Source organism: Cygnus olor, chromosome 5 (genome assembly GCF_009769625.2).
Source record: "Cygnus olor isolate bCygOlo1 chromosome 5, bCygOlo1.pri.v2, whole genome shotgun sequence".
Classification (NCBI taxonomy): domain Eukaryota; kingdom Metazoa; phylum Chordata; class Aves; order Anseriformes; family Anatidae; genus Cygnus; species Cygnus olor.
This window is the reverse complement of record NC_049173.1, coordinates 10,154,334-10,176,061: the sequence shown is the minus strand read 5'-3', so window position 1 is coordinate 10,176,061 and position 21,728 is coordinate 10,154,334. Positions and strand designations below refer to the sequence as shown.

Genomic DNA, 21,728 nt, shown 5'->3' with positions numbered 1-21,728 from the left:
CGTGGCCGTGTATTTACAAATGTGTTGCATAAGACTCCCCTTTGTTGTGTTATCGTTGTACCAGAGTGAATTACTGAAGTGTTTTGCCAGCTTACAAAGCATTGGCATGTACTCATCTGAGACCTGTTGCCGATTTTTGTTTCTGGAGTGCGTGGGTGTAGGCTGGGGAGAGGGTCTGTGCATCGCTGAGCAACCCCACAGGTTGGCAGAGGCATTTGTGGTGACCAATGATTCAAGTTCTCCTTCTGGTTCCCAATCTGACATGGCCCAGGTTTAGCAATGTCACAGATTTCAGTGCCAGCATGGCAGGGCACTGTGAGACACCTGGGACCCCTTGCTTTTTTGTCCTTCTTGCACTGCAGTCACTGTACTTGCACCTTAAGTTTTAAACCGCTTAGTGTCAAGATGAGTGTTTTTTTTAGCATTAACACACATCAGACTGCAATCACTCCTGCTGCCCAGAGGGATGTGAGACCCAGGAAGAAAAAAACAGATTCCACTGTGTGTGTGGAACAAGGAGTGAAAAAGCTGTAGTCTTTGTTGCAGCTCTTCTGCATGCAGAGAGAGGAGCAGTAGCCATGTGGAAGGACTCAGCTTTGGACTCATTGCACCTAGACGCCCACCCAGAGGTCGAGGTTTGCTCTGCATAAAGACAAATTACTCTTTTTATTTGCTTTAAGTAGATTTTTGCCTTTTCTAAGATATGCAATGAACCAAGGACAGCAGTAACATGTTTTCATGCGTTAGCAAACAGGCTTTTTTTTAATGCTGTCCAAACTTGAACTTGTCCAGAGGCCTTTCACTAGAAATACAGCAACAGTTTGCTTTTTATATTGGGTGTTTCAGACATGTTCTGACTGCATCATAAAATGACGATAGGAAAATTGCAGAACAACTCTAACAGGAGAGAACCTGCGGCTGTTAGTGACTATCTCTGAGTTTGCTGTGCTCCCTCAGACCATTCCCACACACACCAGTAATAGAATATATTAATAAAAGAGAGCGTTGCCCCACGGTTTGGCCTTCAGGCTGAGCATTGTATCTGACAGCAGAAACAAAGCGTGTTGTTTTTTATGGACTTAGGAGCACTTCCCCTTCATCTGTTCCCACTGAAGTCAAGCTCCTGACACGCTCCCCGTGACAACCCCAGCAGACAAAAGGCAGCTTGTGCTGCGGCTCATGCAGGGCAATTTGCGTGCTGGCTGCTCGGCCGATGGCTGCCACGGGGACTGCGTGATGCCTGGCTTGTGTCCACCCTCCCCTTCATGGAGGAGTTAATTTCCTCCTCTATCTTGCAGCCAGTTTTCGTGAAACCCTGTGGGAATGTAATTATCACTGAGATTTCTGCCCTTTGTCAGATTTGTTTGATGTTGGCCAAAGCTCCTCCAAGTTACTGGGGATAAGGGGGAGACATTGCTATTGAATAAAAATGGCTCAGCAGTCAGAGGAGTTCCTATGTGCATCATGAATCTATATAATTTGCTTTCAAAGCCGAGCAGGGTATTAAAACAGAAAAAGACACAAGGAAGCTACGCCCTCCTGAGTGATTCAGGGACTTCTCGTCCTAAACCTGAGGTCATCTCCTTTAATGAGACACATCTGAAATGGGGTTTTGCCTTCCTCAGTAAATAACTCCTTTCTCTGCTTCCGGGAATGAATTGTAAGCAGTTGAGGAGAGAGGATATTGGTGCAGCCGCTCGATCTGTGTTCAGTGGGGTTAGACAAGCTGAAAATTACCCTGTTGTGGAATTTGCTTGCGAAAATTTCTTACAGATTCTGACCACAGTTTACGCTGGAGCAGATCAAGAGAGAGTATGCTCAAGTAAATTTGGTTTGCCTGAACTTAAATCGGTATTGATGAAAGCAGGATTTGGTCCTTAGGCCCTCATTGAGGAAAGCACCTGTTTAGAAAGGGCACTCACACACTGGCTTGACTTACTTCCATGCTTCAGAAAGCAATTCCCTAATTTACAGGCTTCATGCACATTATTGAATAGTAGTGAATTAACTGGAGGTGAAAACAATTCCAGCACATTTCTTCAGCTGCTGGCAATACATGTAACTCCATTGTCTTTAATAACGAGTGCTAATTTTACACCTGTTAAGGACTTGATAAAGAGTAGTGTTGGCAGGCTAGTGCTTTCTGGGGTGGATAGTGAGCCATTTTGTGCCTCTGTGTCTGATTTCTCACTTGCTTGTGTTGGCTGGAGCATTATGAGGGTGAGATGTGAGTTTTATTTGCTTCCTTGCCTGCTTTGTTGTTTTGCCTCTCCTAGTAGCCATATGGGTGGCTATTTGGGGAACATACAAGTGCTGTATTTAGACTCACACCCTTGTATAAATGGATTGAATGTTTTTCTTCACCTGTGTGATCAGATGAGGAGAGCATTTGAAATAGTCTTGGCTCGCACGCACCTTTGTCTCTAGAAGTGAGGGCAGCCCCGTCTCAGCTTTGGAGGAGTTCTAGTGAGAATTTTTTTAAGTCACTAATTGTACCATCCATCTGCCGTGGGGGGAGGGCTGAAAATGGTGGGTATTGTCTTAAGTGTGCATAATCCAATTTTTTTTTTTTTTTGGTGAATGCAGCCTTTAATCACCAGTCTTGCAAAGCAAGGCATCTGCTTCTGAATTTAAGTAACTGAGACTAATCAGACTAATTCAAGTTTTTCTGCAATAGGCCTAATTGATCAACCTAATTTCTCTGGGGAAAAAAAAAAGTTTATTTACGTTACTCCTTACAGTAAGGAAGTTGATGAGTCTTTTAATCACTTCACATGGTAATCTTGAAAGTTGATGTAGAAACTTGTTTACAAAATACACCTGTTCTTATTTGTTGTTACATCAAAGGCTGCATTGTGCTATAGGGAGGAGAAAGTGCTGATGCGTGCATTTCCTACCAGAGTTCTCTTGTTCTCATAGCAGTGCAAAAAGCATTTTCCCATGTTTGTATAGCGCACCAAAATACTTTGGTTTCAGAGCTGAGCATCCTGCTGTGAAGAGAAATTATTGGTATTTGTGTTTAGGTGCACTGTTTCTAGCAAGAAGTATATTTTGCAAACATTAAAGCAAGCTATTAATATTAGAAGAATGCTACTGAGGGTAAACAGGGGGAAAGCCAAGGCACGCAAGTGAGTGAAACTAGTAGATACCGGACTTGGCTCCTTATTCTTCACTCTAGATATTGGAAAAGAGTCTACATCCCAGAGCTACCAGTCTAATGCTGCCTGGACCTGTCCAAATATCTTGAAACAAATGTGGAAATATTATTTACAGGACAAATATGTGCTTCTGAGAAAAGGATACTCATCCTGTCAGTGTAAAACTAGAAAACTTGAATACTGCTAAACTTGTCTCGGGTAGGAATTCACTAATATTCTTAGAATTGTTTTTGTCATATTCCTGGAGAAAACTGATATGGACAAAATGATTCACTTTATTGTATGCACAGATGCACATTCAGGCAGAAAACTGTGATAGCAACAAAATTGCTTTGTTTTGCTTGTTGAACTTGTTAAAATAAGGTGTTTTATTTGCTGGTGTTGAAAGCTAGAACAAGTCTTCCTCACAACTTTAGAAACCCTGATATTTCACTTGGGCCTCAACCCTGGGCAGTTTATTAACCCTTCAGTGTGAAGTTACCCTTGAACTCCATCTAATGTAGGTATATGAATAACTTCCCCTATGCAAGCTGTTATCTTAATTATGGTTTGCCTGCTGTATTAGGGAATTGTTTCATGTGCCAAAGGCAAAAAAACTTTACGTTTCTATTCCTCCAGCCCCTATGGGGCTAGACCTGTTTCTTAAAAGGTATAAGGTATAGCCCTCCTCCTCCTATTTTTATTCTGGTATCCTAAGGAGGGAAGAAGTTATAGAATCAAGCATATTAATGAAATAATGCTTATTGTTTTGTAAGGCTATAGTGGAAAATAACTAAGGGAAATGGCCAAAGTAAGCCAGTGAATGCTAACTTGCAAAACTCTGGCATCAGACAGTCAGAAACATGTGGCAAATTCCAACTCATTTTATTTCACTTAGTTAATATTTTGCAGAGTGTTTGCATGTACAGTGCTGATCAGTATGAAGATCTAGTCCACCTAACTGTTTTACCAGGTAAATAAAATATCCTCCAAAGAGCACTTAAGCATAGATAGCTATCTTGACTTCATCTGTCAGGAACATTAGTTACAAATGTTCTTGCCCCTTCCCCCCTTATTTCTAACAAAAACAGCACCAGAAGCTTTATAGGATATATTTGGATGTTTCTTAACTCCCAGAAGAAGGTGCAGCATAAATGACTTTATTAAGTGATATTACTTTACTGCTCCCTTTGTGCATGTTCTTGCATATCACCTAACCAGGATAGGGCTTTGCTATCACTGCAGTGGTGGATTGAGGTATCTTGGTATCAAAAGTGTTACCACAGGGAGACATTGAGAGCCAAAGCCCAAGATAATTTCAGCACCCATAACTACGTACTGGGGCAGAATCAGACATAGCCATGATGCTCTGATGTGGTTTGTTGTTGTTCTGTTGATGGTGTTGGTGTAATACTAGGAGAGGAATTGTTACTATCAAATGTCTGATCTGTAAACAAGTAGTGGCCTAGTGAAATTTGATAAATGAAGTGACTGTAGCACTGCTACCAGAGCTGAAATAATGGGAGGCTGCTTGGTCAGGTGCTGGACTTCTTGGTAAATCCTGGCAGAGGGCTCCTTATCTGAGAGGCTCTGAGGGGCTTCTCTAAAAAACAGAGCTGGGTCTATTGCTCAGTTGTTGGAGATGAAGGAAACAGATCAACCTTTCTTGCGTGACAAAGTCAGGAAGGCAGGTTTGTATTTTGTAGTGAAATAACTGACTGCTGCTCTTTGTTCCTCTGGTGCTTTAGTGGCAGCACTTGGTGCGTGTCTTTTGTAACTAGGCCAGACTGTACCACAGACGTTCCTGACAAGTAGTGGGCTTGTGCTGGTAACAGCTAATGGGAGCTCTGTCTTGTTTGTTTGCAGTCTCTGCCATGGCTGATTTGTACTGGGGTGTGGATACAGGCAGGGATTTGAAACAAGCGGGGGGACCCTCTCCACCCTCACAGAGCCCTGCGATATCACACTTCTTATGGAGGAGGCTGCACTGTCACATTCCTCTAACTTGTTCTGCCAGAGTATGAGGTAAGAAGCTTTTTTTCTTTTACGCTATGAATAAATTGTGTTTTGGAAGTCATCTCTGGCTAGAATAGCTATTTCCTATCTAACTTTTGTGATGCACAAAGTATGCGACTGTCTAGTAAGAGCCTGTAACGTAGGCCTCATCTTCTGTTAACACTGGCTTAGTAATCACTCAGGGCATAGTTCTGATCTCAGACCCAGAGCTGCCTGATCAGAATAATCTTTGGTGTTTGAGAGTAGAAGTAGCTTTATACTTGTTCTGCTGATTTTTGCAGTCTACAAAGTGACTTGTCTGCTATGTGTGTCTAGAAGAGTTGAGCTTAAATTTAAAATAGGGTCCTAGCACTGCACATTTGAGTCATCCTTATTCACCTGCAAGCATCCGAAGTGATGCAACTGAACTTCTTCATTCTGAATATTGATTAATGTGTTTATTCTGCATCCTGTACTGTGTAGGGGTGACACTTAAGGCTCTTCCTGCTCCTGTTCCTCCCCGCCCCCCCCAAAGATTTTTATTTTATGCTAGCAACTAGAAGAAATTCAACTGTAATTGGGGGGTATTAGTCATTGGGACTGGAATGGACGCTGACAGTTATATATGTGTGCGTGTAACTTATATAAAATATATGCTTTATATATAAATTTTATATATATATATATATATGCTTTAATCTGTCTGTCTTGGGTCTTCCTCACTGGTAAGTGAAAGCAATGCCAGTCTCCCTGACTGCAGAAGCTGGTTCAGCGTGCTGCTTTAGAGCCTTGCTCCAGGCTGGGTGACTGAGCATGAGGCAGATCAGAAGCATTCTCAGGTGGTGTTTGTTGCACAACTGACATACCTTATAGCTTGTTCTGTTTCTTTATTCTCCCTTTCTGTGCCCCAGTCTTCTCCCTACTAAACAGTCAGCCCTTATTCACTTCTTGCTTGTTGGTCCTTGTTTTGCTACATCTGTACTCAGATTTGGTACTTGTGATGCTGTTAACACCAGGTATTCTCAGTTGTGGTAGTTAATATTGTGAAGGGTTAACTATGGCGGAAACCCAAGATGAGTAGCTGCAGAACTGTTAGTCTAGAGGTTTATGGGCTATTGTGTGTCTGAGAAATTATATTAAGCGATATAAGTAACGTCTTGCTTTCGAGTGCCTTCAATAGAAGGGATGATGCAGAATTTGTGGAATAGGCCTCTTGAAGCTTTGAGGATTTCAGGTTTGTTGGCCTAAAAGCTTTGGGAACCACTCTTGTACGTAGGTAATAAATGGAAAATAGTACCCTGCAACTGTTCTAGTTGTTAATCATAGGGAAGCTTCTGATAAGGAGATCTTACAGCTGGAAGAGCTGATATTTTTGTCTTTAGCTCTTACTTTCCTGATTTGGGGAGCATTTTATTTTCAGCTGAAGTTGGATATGATTTCAGCTCACTGAAGGTCATTCTACTGCTGCTGCTCTATTAGCCAAATAAAATACTGTGACCAAAAATGGGTGGAAAATTGTTTTCCTGTGCTTTAAAGGTCTTCGGTCCCGCAGTTTCTGTGTCTTTTTAACTCTGACACCAAAGTGCTGTTGGATTATTTTGGGGGTGGTGGGGAGATGTTGGGTGGGTGAAAGGAAAACAAGGCTCCTGAAAACGGAAGTCAGTGGAGGAGTGTGTGAAATGCTACTTACAAATTTGATATTCCTGATCCAGGTAAAAGACCTGGAACTTGACTCTTCCTAGCTGTGCTGAGTCAATGACACGTTCTACCTTTACATACTATTCATGGAAAATTGAACTTTTCCTCAGCCTCTTATTTCCAAGAGTGTTGCCTATCAGACTACTGCGACTGCAGTGCTCCAGTTAGGTTAGTCTCGTTGCTCTGAGATATCTGGCTCTTTGGAGTTCTCCTATCAACAAGAAGCTTCATCTTAACAGGGAAGGAATACTGTCATGATTTTCTGCTCAGATGTTCCCAAGAAAGTCTTAGGTATGACAGGTTGGTGTTTCCCCGTAGAAAATGAGGTTGAGGAGGGAATTTGGGCTAAATGGAAATGTCTTTGAGCACACTTCTGGTGCTGTGAAAAGATCTGAGAGCACTTAGATCAACAAGGGAAGTATTGGGATTTGGGGACACCCAATTATGTCTCTTTATTTGAACATGAGCACCTCTTCCACACTTCCCTTTGTGGAAGAAATGTAGATTCTTAGGATGTATCCTCAGTGGAGGCAAAGCAGCACGGCTTTACTGATGTTAGACTGACACTGACTCTACCAGATCTTGCTTTAAGTCTTTTTCATCATTTTGCAGGGCAGAGTAGGTGTGCTTTCCTCTTAAAAGATTACATTCTCTGGAGCTTCAGTGATGAGCGAAGAGAAATCTTTCATTTAAAACTATAATTTATATTGATGATGTTAATATGTTGAATTCTATAACCACTTCCATCTCTCAGAAGGCTCTTTAATACATCCTTGAGTTTTTGGGACACCGTTTCATCTGAATGTAGTAGATGGATGTTGATGTCATGGGGTCTTTAATTTTCACTCCTTAGATTCATTCTCCTTCTTTCTGATTAATTTCTCTATGGGGTGTCTGCCTTTTACATCATGGCAAATGGAGTGCTGGGGGGAGAGAGATGTAATGTTTTATTAGCAGCCTCTGTTTAATGTAACTGTGCTGGTACTGTGAACTAAATATGCTATCAAATGTAATTCCCCTGAGATGAACAGACTCTCTGATACTGGGAGAGCTGTCGAAGAACACACATAGGCTATAGAGGAAAGCTTGAGAAGCCAAATCTTCTCTGTACCTTTTTTCTAAGCCTGACCTGGGGTCTTCTCTGTTAATCTTAAATTTTGCTCTCTTGTAGAGGAGGAAAGAGGTTTCAATGTGTAGTAAGCATTTGACAGCTGACTGACTGAAAAGGTTGCAGCTAATGTGTGATACGAATTGTACAGCAGTGGCCCTGGGAACACATCAAAGGCTGAAATCAACATGCTATATTAGAAGACCATATATATGGGAGGTGCTCTCTTATTAAGCAAATCTTTCAGTAAGTCTATTGAAGCACATAACTGAAAATTATAAAGTCAAAGCCAGTGTCACCCCATTATTTCTTGTTAGAAATTCACCTTGCTTGTTGATTTCTTTTCCTCCCCGATGTCTTCTGCTGTATTGTGTCCGGAGGCCTCAGCTTCCTTGAAACAGAAGCTGTGCAGTCACAAAGGGACACAGGGCAGCCTATGCAGTGCTGATAGGCATGAGCAGTAAGCTATGATGTGAAGTTACAGTGCATTAGCATTAATTTGTCCATGTTACTGGGGCTCCAAGAAAGCATTTTATGCTTTGAAAGGGATGGTGGAATAAGCTGTCTTGTTTAAAGTCCCTCTTATTGGGGGTAGTAATGTGTAGCCTCCTTGGGTTAAACTGTCCTTTACCTTTTGTTATCTAAGATTAAATAAGCAGTTAACAATTTAGATGGGAGTTTTTCCCCTTCTTTCAAATATAAACAACACTACTGCATGAGGTTGTTTGTGTTTTGTGTGGCTGGGGTGTTTTGATACTTTCTGTCATTATCTAGAGTGTCCTAGATCTTGCTCCTGTCACTAGTTTCTCCCACTTGTACAAGGGATGAACCTGGAGCTATTTGAAAGCATGCCAGCCACAAGACAAGGTGTATGGGAAAGGAGTGAATTCAGATCTCCCAAGTACCTATCTGGTGACTTAACTATAAAGCAGACTTCCTTTTCATTAATATAAAGAGCATTTTAATATGCCACAGGCTATTTAAAGGATCTGAGGGCAAGATACTTAGCTTCTCAGTCTGTTTACTTCTGCATTACATGGTACAATAGATACATCTTACTGGAATATTATGAGGGTTATGGTGATTAGTAAGCCTCCTTGAGAAACCTGGATGCGAGGTATGCCAAATAATGTGATGCAACAGTGGTATTTTCAATGATCAAAGACTTCACTGTTACAAGTGTCTAATTGTTGTACGTAGGAAGTCTGTAGCCAGGCAGAGGAGTTCATTGTCCAGAGGACTTTGTTTTGTAAACCAACAATTCAAAAGCTGTATTGACAAATAAGGTGAATTTCCTTTAAACAGGTGAAAAGGGATGTAGCATGCCTTTTGTTAAAAGAAACTGCTTATTTACACGTGACTAAAGGTGTTCTTGTGAATCAAACTATTTTTAGTATCTTTTCTAATTAGAAGAAGGGGTGAAAGTAAAACATAATTTGAAGTTGAAAATTTCATTTGGAAGTTTGGGTTCTGCATGTGATATTAGACCTGAACTAGTGAATTCTCCATGCATACCTGCTTTTCATTTGAAATGTTCAGCAACAACAAAAAACATGCTTCACACCTGAATTTCCTTATCAGAAAAGATCAAGCCTTACCAGTGACTCTTCTGTTGATCCATGCATTTCCTGATTTGCTTACTGTGACAGTATTGTGGAAAACATCGCCAGTCCGAAGAGCTTGGTTACAAAAACATGATTCTTGAATGGCATTTTGCCAAGGGTGGCCCAGACACTCTTAAGAAAAACTACTACTATGCAGAGGTAGAGATTTATGGTCACTGCAGCTTTTCTGCCATGTTTCCATTTTTCATCCTTGGCATTTTTCTATATGCATTCAGTGTCTCAGCCTTTAAAGTGAAAACCCATGCAAAACTTCTCGGGAAGAGCTGTACTTATGAGATTTCACACTCAAGCGCTTCTTAGTCGCTTTTATGTTCACCCATGCCTTCACAGAACCCCCTTCTGATTTATTGTTGATGTTCCTCCTATATAGTACTACTGGAAAGGCAGAGGGATCTCCACTCTTCTTGACACTTCACTTCCAGTACCTTTAGTGTTGAGTTTAGCAAATTACTGTACCTTCTCCTGCGGTCCAACTGCTGTGCTGTTGTCTTGGAGGCTTACCTGATCTTCTCTAGTACCTATGGCTGTGGCAACACCTGTGCAGACATATGCTGTCTGTGATGATCTGGTTGCTGTAGTTGAGCCACAGCTGTTCATGAAGCACACTTGGGGGTGTTACAGAGGTATAATCTCCAGCCACCTCTGAAATGTGGCCCAAGTGACTAGATCTGTCTACAGTGCCATGGATCAAAGCTGCCTTTGGCCCATGTTTGGGCAGAGAGGTCTGGAGTTGTGCTGTGTAGTAGTGTGTTGTGCCATACCACCTCCAGGCACCCAAACTAGGGTGTGCTTGTTCTGTGTGGGAATGTCCATACAGTTTGGGGAAATTTGACCCGTGATTCTTCCACATCCATCCTTCAGGCCATGAACTATTAAGCTGCACTATTTCTCTGGTGTGACATGGCAAGAGGCACAAGTCACCAGGTTGAAGCAGATGGAGCTGCAGTGGTGACCTGTGAGTAGGCCATGAACTGCTCGGTGCTGCTCACCACATCTGTCTGCCAACGGAGGCAGCTGGAAACAGGGTGCAGCCCGCCCATTGCTGTACATAACATCAGAGCACATGGTATCCCTGCTCAAACATCTTTAGACAAGAAATATTTCAAGAAAATATTGCATGTGCCACCTCAACATCATGTGCTGCCATCGCCTCAGGGGTAATTGTGACCCACTGAGTAAGACTCACTGATAACAAGACAAGCTGTGACTGGGGAGTAGATAGAGTAAATGCTTCATTTATGTGTTTGTGTAACTGTGTCTTTTTTTCTCAATGCACAAATCAGTGATCAGAAGTGTTATTTAGTAATAAATTAAGTAAAATTCCCTGACTTGACTTTGGTGTTTTTTTCTGGGTGACAGATGGAAAGGTTAAAGCTGGTAAACTTACTCTAAAAACATGCTCCTAGATCACAAGCCTCTGAAAATTAGGCTCAGTGCTGGTAGCTTTATGAATATGCTTTTGTTAAATAGCTACTCTGATGTTGCTTATTCAATCTTGAAATTAATGTATAAAAGATACCCATAAGCAACCAGCAGCTGAATTGACTGATTAGATGGATTATTGCTATTACTCAGTCCAACAAGTTTTTGTATACTTGAGCAGATTTTGTAGTGCAGGCAAGGGGAACGATATGCACATGGGCTAACAAAATCCCTCAAAATATCCTAGGATTAGACAAACATGGAGTTGAAATAGAAATGAATTGCCTGTGCTTGTAAATTAGAGGCTTTCTGGCATTTACATGTTCAAATAGCTCCTATCAGCATGTTCTGTTTCAAATGAGCATTGACTCAGTTGCTGCTTTTCTCCCTATGCTAGGAAATAGGAGCTGATTTATCAGTGCATCAAACTGATTAAGAAGAGATTATCTGCTGTAGGGGCTCATTTACAGAAGTCTAGGGATTCCACCAAGTGGCTGTGTTCGGCTGAATTTGTTTCACACAGTTAAAGCCAATAGACTGATTTTTAAAAAAAAAATCTTTAACTCTTTCTCTGGGGTAAAATAACTAGGAAGCTTTTAAAGCTTTGAGGCCATGTAATTTGAAAAAGGCTGTAAGAATCCCTGGTGAGGAGGTAACCTTGGAGTTTCTTTATTGCACAAGGACCAAGCCTTGCAGTGTGGACCGTGAGCCAGGTCCCATCACCAAGCACTGCTGTATCTGTAGCCAGTTGACCCTGGCTCTGAGCACGCGCTCCTTAGGAAGTGTGAGTGCTGTGCATGACAGACTGGGCCGAAGCTCACTCAGCCCTGTCTGCTTTGTACAGTCCCCTAAACGATGGTAGTTGGGTTAAGGTGCTGTGCCTTTCCTACTTCTGTACTTCTTAGGGAGCTCTGGAGCTTAAGTTGAGGTAAGAACTGAACGCATCTTGCGGATAGCAGGTAAACCTAGTTTTGAAAAAGGGTCTGACTAATGGAATTATCAGCTGAAACACAAATTGTATCATGACCCAGGGAACTGGAGAGTAAGATCACAGGTACTGGGAATGAGAAGGGAAGTAGGGGGTTCTATGTTCCTCTGTTCCCTCAGAGCCCCCGAGGACTTCACGTCCAGCTCCTTTCCAGATTTTCCAGATCTTTGGCGAAGATAACAGCTCTAGATTTTATTCTGCTCTACAGAATGGGATTTAATATCTGACTTGAGATAACCATTTTATCATCCTCTACAATGAGGAAACAGGTAATTGGTGCCTTTACTTAAGCCTGGAAATGGCCATTAAGGCAAATCCCTATTTCATCATTTCCAGGTGTTCTTTGGGGAAACTCTATCACAGGAAATTCAAGCTGTGAGCCAAGTAGTTACAATGCAAACAGTGTAATTTCAATCAAGGGTCTTTCTTCTGAAATCAACTATAAAAATACAGGAGAATACTTTATTTACTCTTTAAGTTGTTGCTCAGGAAAACACTTAAATCATTGTAAGGTTTACTGACTGCAAGGGGACTTATGCATATGTTTAAGTGCTTTATGGACCAGAGGTATATTCCTAATGAGGGGCAAGCGTGCTCATTTACTATGTGCTTTGCCCCTTGGGTCTCCTGTCTGATCCAGTTGCAGTATAGTAACTTCATATTTTGGTTGGTGTTGGAGCCTGGTGTACTGCTGCTCTGACTCTCTCATTTGGACAAGAGAGAAGGGAACTATGGTGACTAGCGCAGCAGGCAATAGTACTTCCCGCTGGATTTGTATTTGCTGGTGGCAGTTCCTTGGATGGATGATAACTTATGCCTTCTTGATCCCTAGCTATATGAAAGCCTGATAGCAGCTGGCTGAAATGCTGTGGTGTTTCTTTGTATAACCAGATGGTAAGGCTAGATCACATTGTTACTAAAGTAGCATCTGCTGAACAGGTAGAGGAGTGCACCACTGTAATGATACTGTCCTTTTGCAGTGATTCCTCAGCAACAGCTTAGAGCAAACAAAGTATCCTGTGTTTTTATAGCCCAGTAAGTCCCCTCCAGACTTGCTTCCTTTCATATGGTGCTGTGCTTGGGAAGCACCTCTTAGGTGAGGTGTCCTTTTGGGCTACTGTGAGCGCCCAGTGAGAGGCAGCCCCAGATAAATGCTTCTAATTGAAATAGAGCAGGCAGAGAAACAGAGGAAGATGAAAACATGGAAAGACATAATTGGGATGACAGGTAATCTTTACCTCTTCTTCCAGCTGTGGGCTCAGGCTTCCCCATGCACACTGGTGTGCCTCCTGCTTGAGGTCTCTCCCGCATGCTTCAAACACATTCCACGGTGTGCTGCATATCAGTGACATGAGTCTAGGCAAAAGCGTCAGGCTTGTTGGCCCCAAAGGGTGTGGTAGGTTGAAAATGGCGCCTTCTTGCCTGAGTTGTGCTTTAACGCATCAGTACAGTTCATCACATTGAGAAAGATACTGAGCCAAAATAAAGACAACTAATGGTGCTTGTGCAGCCTGAAGAACATCCACTCAATGTGTAAAACCTAGCTAATGTGGGTCTAATATTTAAGGTAATTTTCAATCATCTGTTTAAAGCTTGCAGGTCAATGTATTTTAATTGTATTGTAGGCAATCAGTCAAATGTAAATATGGACTTTCAAAGATTAATTTACTTCATTTGTAAAAAAAAAAAACATACACTTAATATATTAAGAATTTTGATTTTTGAGAGCGCTCTGAATGTTAATTTAAGTAATAGTTCCACATATATAATAGGGTTGACAGAGAGGGAGAAATGAATAGCCATCTGCTAATCAGTTTATTTCTCATAATGAAAACAAATCTGCAATTTCACTAATGTGAAGTGTGTAGCGAACTAACTTTGCATGGAGCCAGTTACTTGCTGTTCAGGGAGCCCGCATTCACCTTGCAGGAAGGAACTGTTTGTGTAGGGTTGTTGTGAAATGCTGCTAAACTCACCGTGATCTGTTCTGCCTGAAGTCAAAAGTAACCCTTGGTGCAGATTCCTACATGCAAGTGACACCAGCTAATATTGTTAGATGTGTATGGCCCCATACCCATGTCCCAAGCCTGCTTCTGTTTAAAAGCCATGCAGGTGTAAGTGACCCTAATCCAATAAAACCTGCTGAGAAGTAGCGCATGACACACTTAGGAGGTGCAGTTATGTGCATGTTCAGATTTTGGAGCCGTGGGCAGGCTTCAAGGGAATGAGGGAGCTTCTGTTTCTGGGTCTAAAATGGGGGAAAAATTATAAGGTAATTTCCACTTAATGCTGCAAAAAGTATGCCCCATGAACTTGAAGCTGTGCCTGTTGCACTAGGCAGTGTCTGAGGAGTGTGAGAGTCAGCCCCGGTTAGTCCTCTTTCATTTGAAGAGCAATGTGAGGGGGAGTTTTTTTCTGAATCTTGTGGCTCGTAGCATGTTAATAGCAAAACTGAGTATGTTCTTGCTTCAAAATTAAAGTTGTGATATGGAAAAGAGAGCTGATCTGAATATGCAACCTGTCAGTGCTGTAGCCTGAACACATCTACGCTGAGCGAGCTTTCATGGCAAGTTGACTGAGCGTTGTGTGATCAAGTGCCAGAAACTTAGCCTGAGCTCTAATTCTCAGTTGTTCTATCTGATCACTGTCTTCCGGTGATGGTTGAATGCTGTGCCTGATTTCAACCATTTTGTTCCCTACAGCAGCACATGACCAAGTAGAGTGCCAGGTGGCTCCTCCCATGCTTGTGTGCTGGGGTTCCAGCCTCGCTGTGGCTGTGGGCCTCCTACCTGACCAGGGGATGGCTGTGGGCCTTCTATGTGACTGGGGGAAGGCTGTGGGCCCCCCCACCTGCCTCCACATGTCCTCCCCACGTTGTCTTTCTGGCTCTCCATGATGGCAGAGGCTGTCACTGCCTGTGGGAATGGAGCATGGTGTGGTGTTCTGCTCCTGTGGGGTACTTGGGCACTGCCCTAATATAACTCATCTGCTTGTACTGTTTTGGCTGCTGTGACTGGCAATCTGGGCAGAAGCCTTCCCTTCTGCATTGCAAGTAGTTAAATGCATTCCCTTTCAAGCTGGCCAGAAATTGCTATCTGCACAAAACAAAACCTGTGCTCTTAGCTGTCTCTTAACTTCATGGCATAATGGTTCATGCACCTAGAGGTCTGTCTGTGTGAAGGTGCTGGGGGATGAAAATACATGTATTGAAAATCCTCACTGAAGTCTGACTTGGCTAATGAAGCTATTATTGAAAGATTTTACTGTTGCTGCTGGGGGGGAAGAGGGCACCTTTTAAGATGCTTGTGGGCTGTGTTAGACTGGCCAGCATCCTGATGTAAGGAAAAATTCCCATCTGAATGCACTGCTGTGTAAAAATCTTTCTTGCCAACATGCTGGTAGAGGGAATCATTTTCCTTGCCAGCATCCTGGAGCAAGGAATTATTTTTGTGCTAACTCCTGCAAACGCTGTTTGAGCATGGAAAACATGCGTGCTGAACAGTGACAGCCATGACCTTGTTGCTGCTGCTGCAGTCCTCAACCAGAACCAAGTGCAGGAGCTGGCAAGGCAGTGTCCCAGATGAATCAGTCTGAGCTGTGGCTTGGGTGCTGAAGACCAGCTGTAAAGTTTAAACTACGTGGAATTGGTGCTTGTGAGATTTGTTGGTCTGGGGCTGACTTCCAGCCCTTGCAGAGGCTACAGCAGAGGGGAGTGTGGGCCTGGGAGCTCACCCCCCTATGGAGAAGGGCAGACTGGAAGCTGGGAGGGAGGTAGGATCAGACAACCCTCCCCAAAAAGCTTTAGGTACAGGAATTGCATACTGCTGTTCAGTTGCATGTTGTGCTGATCTTGGGCCTCTCTGCTGCAGGTGTAAACTAGCAATCCTAGTTTGTAACTCTGTCACTTTAGCATGGTGGCAGTGACTGTCCCAACACAGAAGTGCCTACATGCTGAACTGTTTGAGGAGTGGAAAAAAAAAAAAAACACTGGTTCCTTGTGTTTTTCTGCTACTCTGGCGGAAAGCAGGTCTGTGGAGCAGGGACCATAACTCATGTCAGAGGTGATAGCTTCGTCCATCAGGCTTGTGTGAGTTCATCAGTGCCAGCTGGGCTGGGTCTGCCGTGAGACTGGATGACACTTGTCTTTTGACTCAGATGGAGAAAATAACTGTCTCATTGGAATAGGCACATGGAAGCTCATTTCTGTGCTGAAAGCTTTTGGAGACCTGTAGCTTTGCCATGGTCTCTTCCAAACTTTCCTTGGTTTTTGGGTTATGGTGGACATTCATTACATAGGACTCTGCAGTGAGGAAGCAATGAAACATTTCTTACAATGAGCAGAGAGGTGCTCATAGGCATTTAAGGAGAACTTCTAGCTAAGCAGAAAACTGCGGGCTTGGGGAAATTTTACAAGCAATGGCTTCTGAGTATTGAGCATAAAAGAAAGTACATGAAAGGATATGGGAAACTTTGTCAGAAAGATGGTAGCCAATCTTCATGTGACTTCTGTTTTTGTTGGAGATTACGTGATCTGATTTGTGATATGACACGATGTTATAATTAGAGCATTTACATGTAGATGTGGCTTTTCAGATGTTTGCTTCCTTTTGAAGTAACTTTTTGGATTCTCCAGCTCCTCTAGAAAATTCTTTGTTCATGGTAAGTGGCAGCTGCTTTACATCTGGAAGGGTGTAGAAGAGTATTTGAAAGTTAATGTAGATCTCAAGCATGCAAGGGTTTGTTCAGCCTGTCAATGTATTTTTGTATATACCCTCTACTTTGCTTAAATAATGTATAAGCACAAGCAGCTTTGTCAATTTATACAAGAACAAAACTAGCTAGGACATCTTGAACTAAAAAAAAAAAAGTTTCTTTGGCCTGGAGAGCTTTCCACTTTCTACTTTGATATCCAATTTTTCTCATGGCTCCCCTTGATGCATCATGAATACAGCCACTCTTATGATCCGTGTTAACTCCCTAAGTGTTTATCTCCCTTTTCCTGTGTTTTAGGAAAGAGCTGGGGAAGGAAGTGTTGGAGAAGAGACTCCCCGTTAAGTATTTCTTTAGGATGAAGCTAAATCAGTTTGTTCAAATAGCCCAGAATTTCACAGAGAAATCTTTGAAAACAACCAAAACGTGTGCCTTTTTTCTTCTTAGTGAATAATCCAAGTACTAGATTCATAAGCAGTCTGCCTGTAATTCTTGATTTGAACTGCTCAACTGATGTTTATGATGGTACCTATCCGCTCTTCTGATGTTTTTCAAGATGCAGATAGTTTTTATGTATCTGTACTTCACAGTGAAGTTCACAGGTAAGGGCACAGAGAGGGATGCAGTAAATCTTTCCACAGAGGAACAGAAGTGACTCATGTAGATGATATGCGTAGACATGAATTCAAACTTCTGTATGCAATTCCAGCTCTAACACATGCACTGTGTGCTTAGTGACTTTTTTGTTTGATTTTGGCCTAGTTTTGTCAGCACTGTTTAGAATTAGCTGCTAGGTGAAGTTTTAGATGTCTGAATTGCAGCTCTAAGAGATTTCATTGACATATCAATTAAGATCTAGTAATATCTTTAGATAGTAAAAGGGAACCTCATAAGAAAAGGAGTGCATCGTTTTAATGTGCATATGGTAATTACCTATTTTGGGGTGACATTTAATAGACTGAAGTTCACTACTGTTCATTTTATCCTTTTGTATAAGGATTGCTCGAAAAGAACATGTACTTAACATTTTGGGATGTGACAAAGGAGGAGAAAATTACACCCCTTGTATATTCTCTTTTGATCTTGTTACCAAGGTGAGAATGTGGTATACATCAGATGTTAGCTGCAAAGTTCACCTAGCATATTTTTGTTTTGGACTGGCAGAGAAATTGGTCATTCAGGTTGTAGAAGCATTTATTTCATGGAAAAGACATGTTTGGCACCTATCAGTCCTTTCTTGGATGACTTCTAGCTTTTAGACTACGCGGTCGCTTTGCAGCAGACTAACTCAGCTGTATTTGATGTTGAAAGAGCAGAGATTCAATCTAGATTAAATCCCATTATCCTTGTTTTTGAGTTTGATTTGTAGGCAACTTAAGAATTTTACTTTTTCATTTTCATGTTTCATATGAAAGCAATATCAAATGTCTTAATTTAAAACAGAATAACGAAATTGGGTCTAAAGAATTATAATGGTGGTACAGGCCTTGGTTTTCATTAGTGACAACTAGGACTAGTGGGATTCTAACTAATTTTAAAAATCATTTTCATTTTATCATTGGGAGTAGGCATAGAGTGGGAGTTAACAACAAAACCTAAGGTTTCTGGCACCTCTGGAAGATATGGTATGTGTGAGTTTAATTGGCTCAAGGCTTCATGGGGAGCTAGTGGCAGGGAAGGGAATTACATGCAACCTCCTCCTATGCTGTGGGTTTATCTCTTGTAAAATGGAGGTGTAGATGTGCAGGAGAAAGAACCCCTTGTGTCTTCAAGTTGCATGTAGAACTTGAGGTGACTTTTCTCTGAATTCTTTTTTTTTTCTACCTCTGAAAATCTTCTCATGAGGCAAGTGGGTCTCTCCATTTTAGAAAGCAAGGAAATTCTGCCTGAGGAAATATAAATAGCAAAAGGTGAGGGGAAAATGGGTAAAGAAAAAACCTGAATGCTGATAACAATGGAGCCTGAAAGGCATGGTTAACAGCAATTCCCCTTCTTTTCAGACACCCTGCAGAATAGTAGGAAGCTCTTCAGGGAGGTTTTCTTCTGTTGCAGAGAGAAATGAAGGATTGCTTCTTTGCACAAAAAAGGTCATTTCTTGGATGCCCTATGAGAAGTGAAGTTTTACTATTATTCATCTAGTATACTGTCAACAAAGATGCCCAAATAAATTATTTTTTCTTAGAAGTTAGTCTCTGAAAATGCATCTTACGTGAGAATTTGCACAGAGGGAAAGAGGAAGATTATTGAAATAAACGACTGTCTGATCTAAATTGACAGTGGGGGCCCTGAAATAGATGTCTGTGCTGCGAGTTATGGGGCTGTCCCACTCACTTGTCATTGCTTATCCTTGGATCTCTAGTACATAACAGACCATGTACTTGCTGATGTACGTGGGTTGGCTTTGTACACTTGGAAGAATGACACCATATAATTTTAGCTGTGTTGTTTAAACAAGTATTGTATACTATTCTGTAGAATATATATATTAAACTAATCATAACCAGCAATGCCTTCTGCTGAACTGAAACACTGGAATATCAGGCTAGCATAAATCTACCAGAGGAGTTGCTTTAGTTTATACTGGCTTGAGGATCTGTCCCAGACTTCTCATTATTCTGTTAAAGATTTTTATGTGAACAGAACAGAGGTTATTAAAAGTAGCTGCAAGTTGTTGCGGAGTCTGTAAATAAGCCCTTATTAAGGGCTACATGAAGTGGATTTTCTTTCTTTAGGAAAAAAAAATGCTGGAAAATTAACCAAGTTAATCAAAGCTCTCACAAATTCAGGGTATATTCAGTGATTTCATTTAGTTGATAATTTTTATACATTTAAGGATTTTCTGTTTTTTTTTAAGCTGGAGTTTTCAATTTAAAAATTGATCAAAATAGCAAAGAAAAGCTTTACAGAACTATATCAAAATTAAGTGGAACAATTCAGTCTGAACCCAAAGTAACTTTTTAACCTGTTATTTCTAATAGTATTATGCGGTAGTTTTAGTCAGTTTGAGATTTTGCTCTTTTCCATTATGAGGATGAGTCGCTCACTGCATTTAACACATCAGTCACAGTAACATTCAGGCAGAACTTTCAGACTGGGAAGTGATTCTTATGAACTAAAGAGCAGGAGTGTAATATGAAGTAGCCACTACCAATTTCAACTGAAAGAAACATTAATTTTTTGTTGAACAGAAAGGTCACATTCTTGTCTCCAATCTACTGTACCAGAAGGGGAAGATCAGACACTTTTTTTCCACTTCCTTCTGATGAGGAATTTTGTTATTAAAATCTTTCTTCAGATTGGCTTGCCAGATCAGAAATCAAAGGCCATAAAGGTAAAAGCCAGGGTTTATTTCTACCCTGCTGCTGTAATTAAGGGGTCAGAAGCAACTGGAGAGTCCCAGTTCCCTTTTGTCCTCCAGTAAGCCTCTGCAATTTATCCTAGGAGGAAGGTAGAGAAGGGAGGATAAAATAGCCATGTCCTTTTGACTGCTGATCTTTTTAAAGTCTTTGATCACTATCTGTTTGATTTTTATCTGCTTGATTTTTATCTGCTTTGCAGAGGAAGGAGCAGCTCACAGCTAAATGAAATAAATGTATTTAAGTAAACATGCATCTGATTTAGAGGGAAGGACAGGAAGAAACGCTGATGTGAGTTGCAGAAGGAACCAAGTAGCAATCTTAGCTAACAATTTCCTGTCAGCTCTTGTTTTAACATTTGTTTTAATGTTATTCAGATGGATGCATGCTTTTAAATTTTTTTTTCTATTTAAAAAATATACTGAAATATAAAACAGCACTATCTAGAACAGTAACAGAAATATGCAATAAATCCTTAGTCTCTGCTGTGGAGTGGGAAGGAATGCAGTAAAAAAAAAAAGGCAGTTGGATGGTGAGTGTCTTGTAACATAAGATTAGACCCTGCCTCCTTCAGGGTCAGCTCATTCTGCTGGATTTGTGCAAAAGTACGTCTGAGCTATTCTAAGCAGCATCTGATGACTTCTGCAACACAAGAGGGAAAAACTTAGCAGGTGTCAGTGAGTATAACTGCAACTGCCCCCTGGGCTCTGCAGGGAAGTGGTTGCATTTCAGGAACTGGAGGGGGTGTTTATGGACAAGTAAGTATGTCCTCTTTACCAGTGCATTTGGCTTAAGATGTCATATTTTAAGGTGTCATTACAGGCTGATGTGCCACAGGAATCTCAGGGCTGTTCTCATGTTCTACAGCATCATGGTTACCCTCCTTCCATTGCACTGAGTTCTCAGTAATTTGTGTCTAACTGAGGCTGTGCCAGTGTATCCCTGGGTATATATAAGCATTTATATACATATAAGCAAGTCTGACTTTATGTGGTAGGTAATTGATTTACCTCACTCCTGATGGTAATTTTTGGAACTCATTGCCACGAGCATTGAGGTTAAGGGTTTAGAGGTTCCCGAAACAATTATACTGTCATGGGTAACTCTCAGCTGTGTGTGGGCTGAGGTCAGGGAAGTAAGCAAGACCTTGCTCACTGTTAGTGGGTGATGGTCCAATTGTGGGCTGCCAGGTTTGGGTATTTTGTCACTCTGTTTTGTACTGACTGCATGCATCCAGGTAAATTGCCAGAGATAAAGGGGAGAGTGTGAGCTAAACCTTGAGATTTGATTCCTAATAGCTTCTTCAGAGTGCTAGGTGAAAATACGCTATTTGTTGACTGCAGAAATGGTAATGTATACTATGCCTTCAGTGGGGTCAGCTCCCTTGCTTTTATAGGGAAGCACTGCCACTTCCGGCTCTTCAGCTTTCATTTTTAATCTTAATATTGATGCTAATCTTAATGCCCCGTTTTCTTATTTCAAGCTAGTACCTGAGATCCTTCGTTTACCTTTTAGTAAGAAGTTTGAAAAAGTGACCAAAGGGGGTTCACCCACTCAAAAATGTCCAAACGCATTTGAGTGGTGATGACACTTCTAACTGCATCCTGATTGTTGGAAACCTGACTCTTGGGTTTTGTCTTGCTAAAGGTGGATAGTACCATGCTTATTTCACCAGCTTTATAAGACCTA

General features: G+C 41.5%; 1 long non-coding RNA gene across 3 annotated transcripts in view; it reads left to right on the top strand.

Annotated features, from left to right (window-relative positions):
- Positions 1-2,137: 2,137 nt before the first annotated feature.
- The window catches only part of LOC121071063, a 114,642-nt gene continuing 95,051 nt past the window's right edge, over positions 2,138-21,728 (top strand). For all 3 annotated transcript variants that reach the window (XR_005820359.1, XR_005820358.1, XR_005820357.1), the window contains exons 1-2: positions 2,138-2,220; positions 5,004-5,162. This is a non-coding gene — a long non-coding RNA (uncharacterized LOC121071063). The remainder of the gene's footprint in view (positions 2,221-5,003; positions 5,163-21,728) is intronic.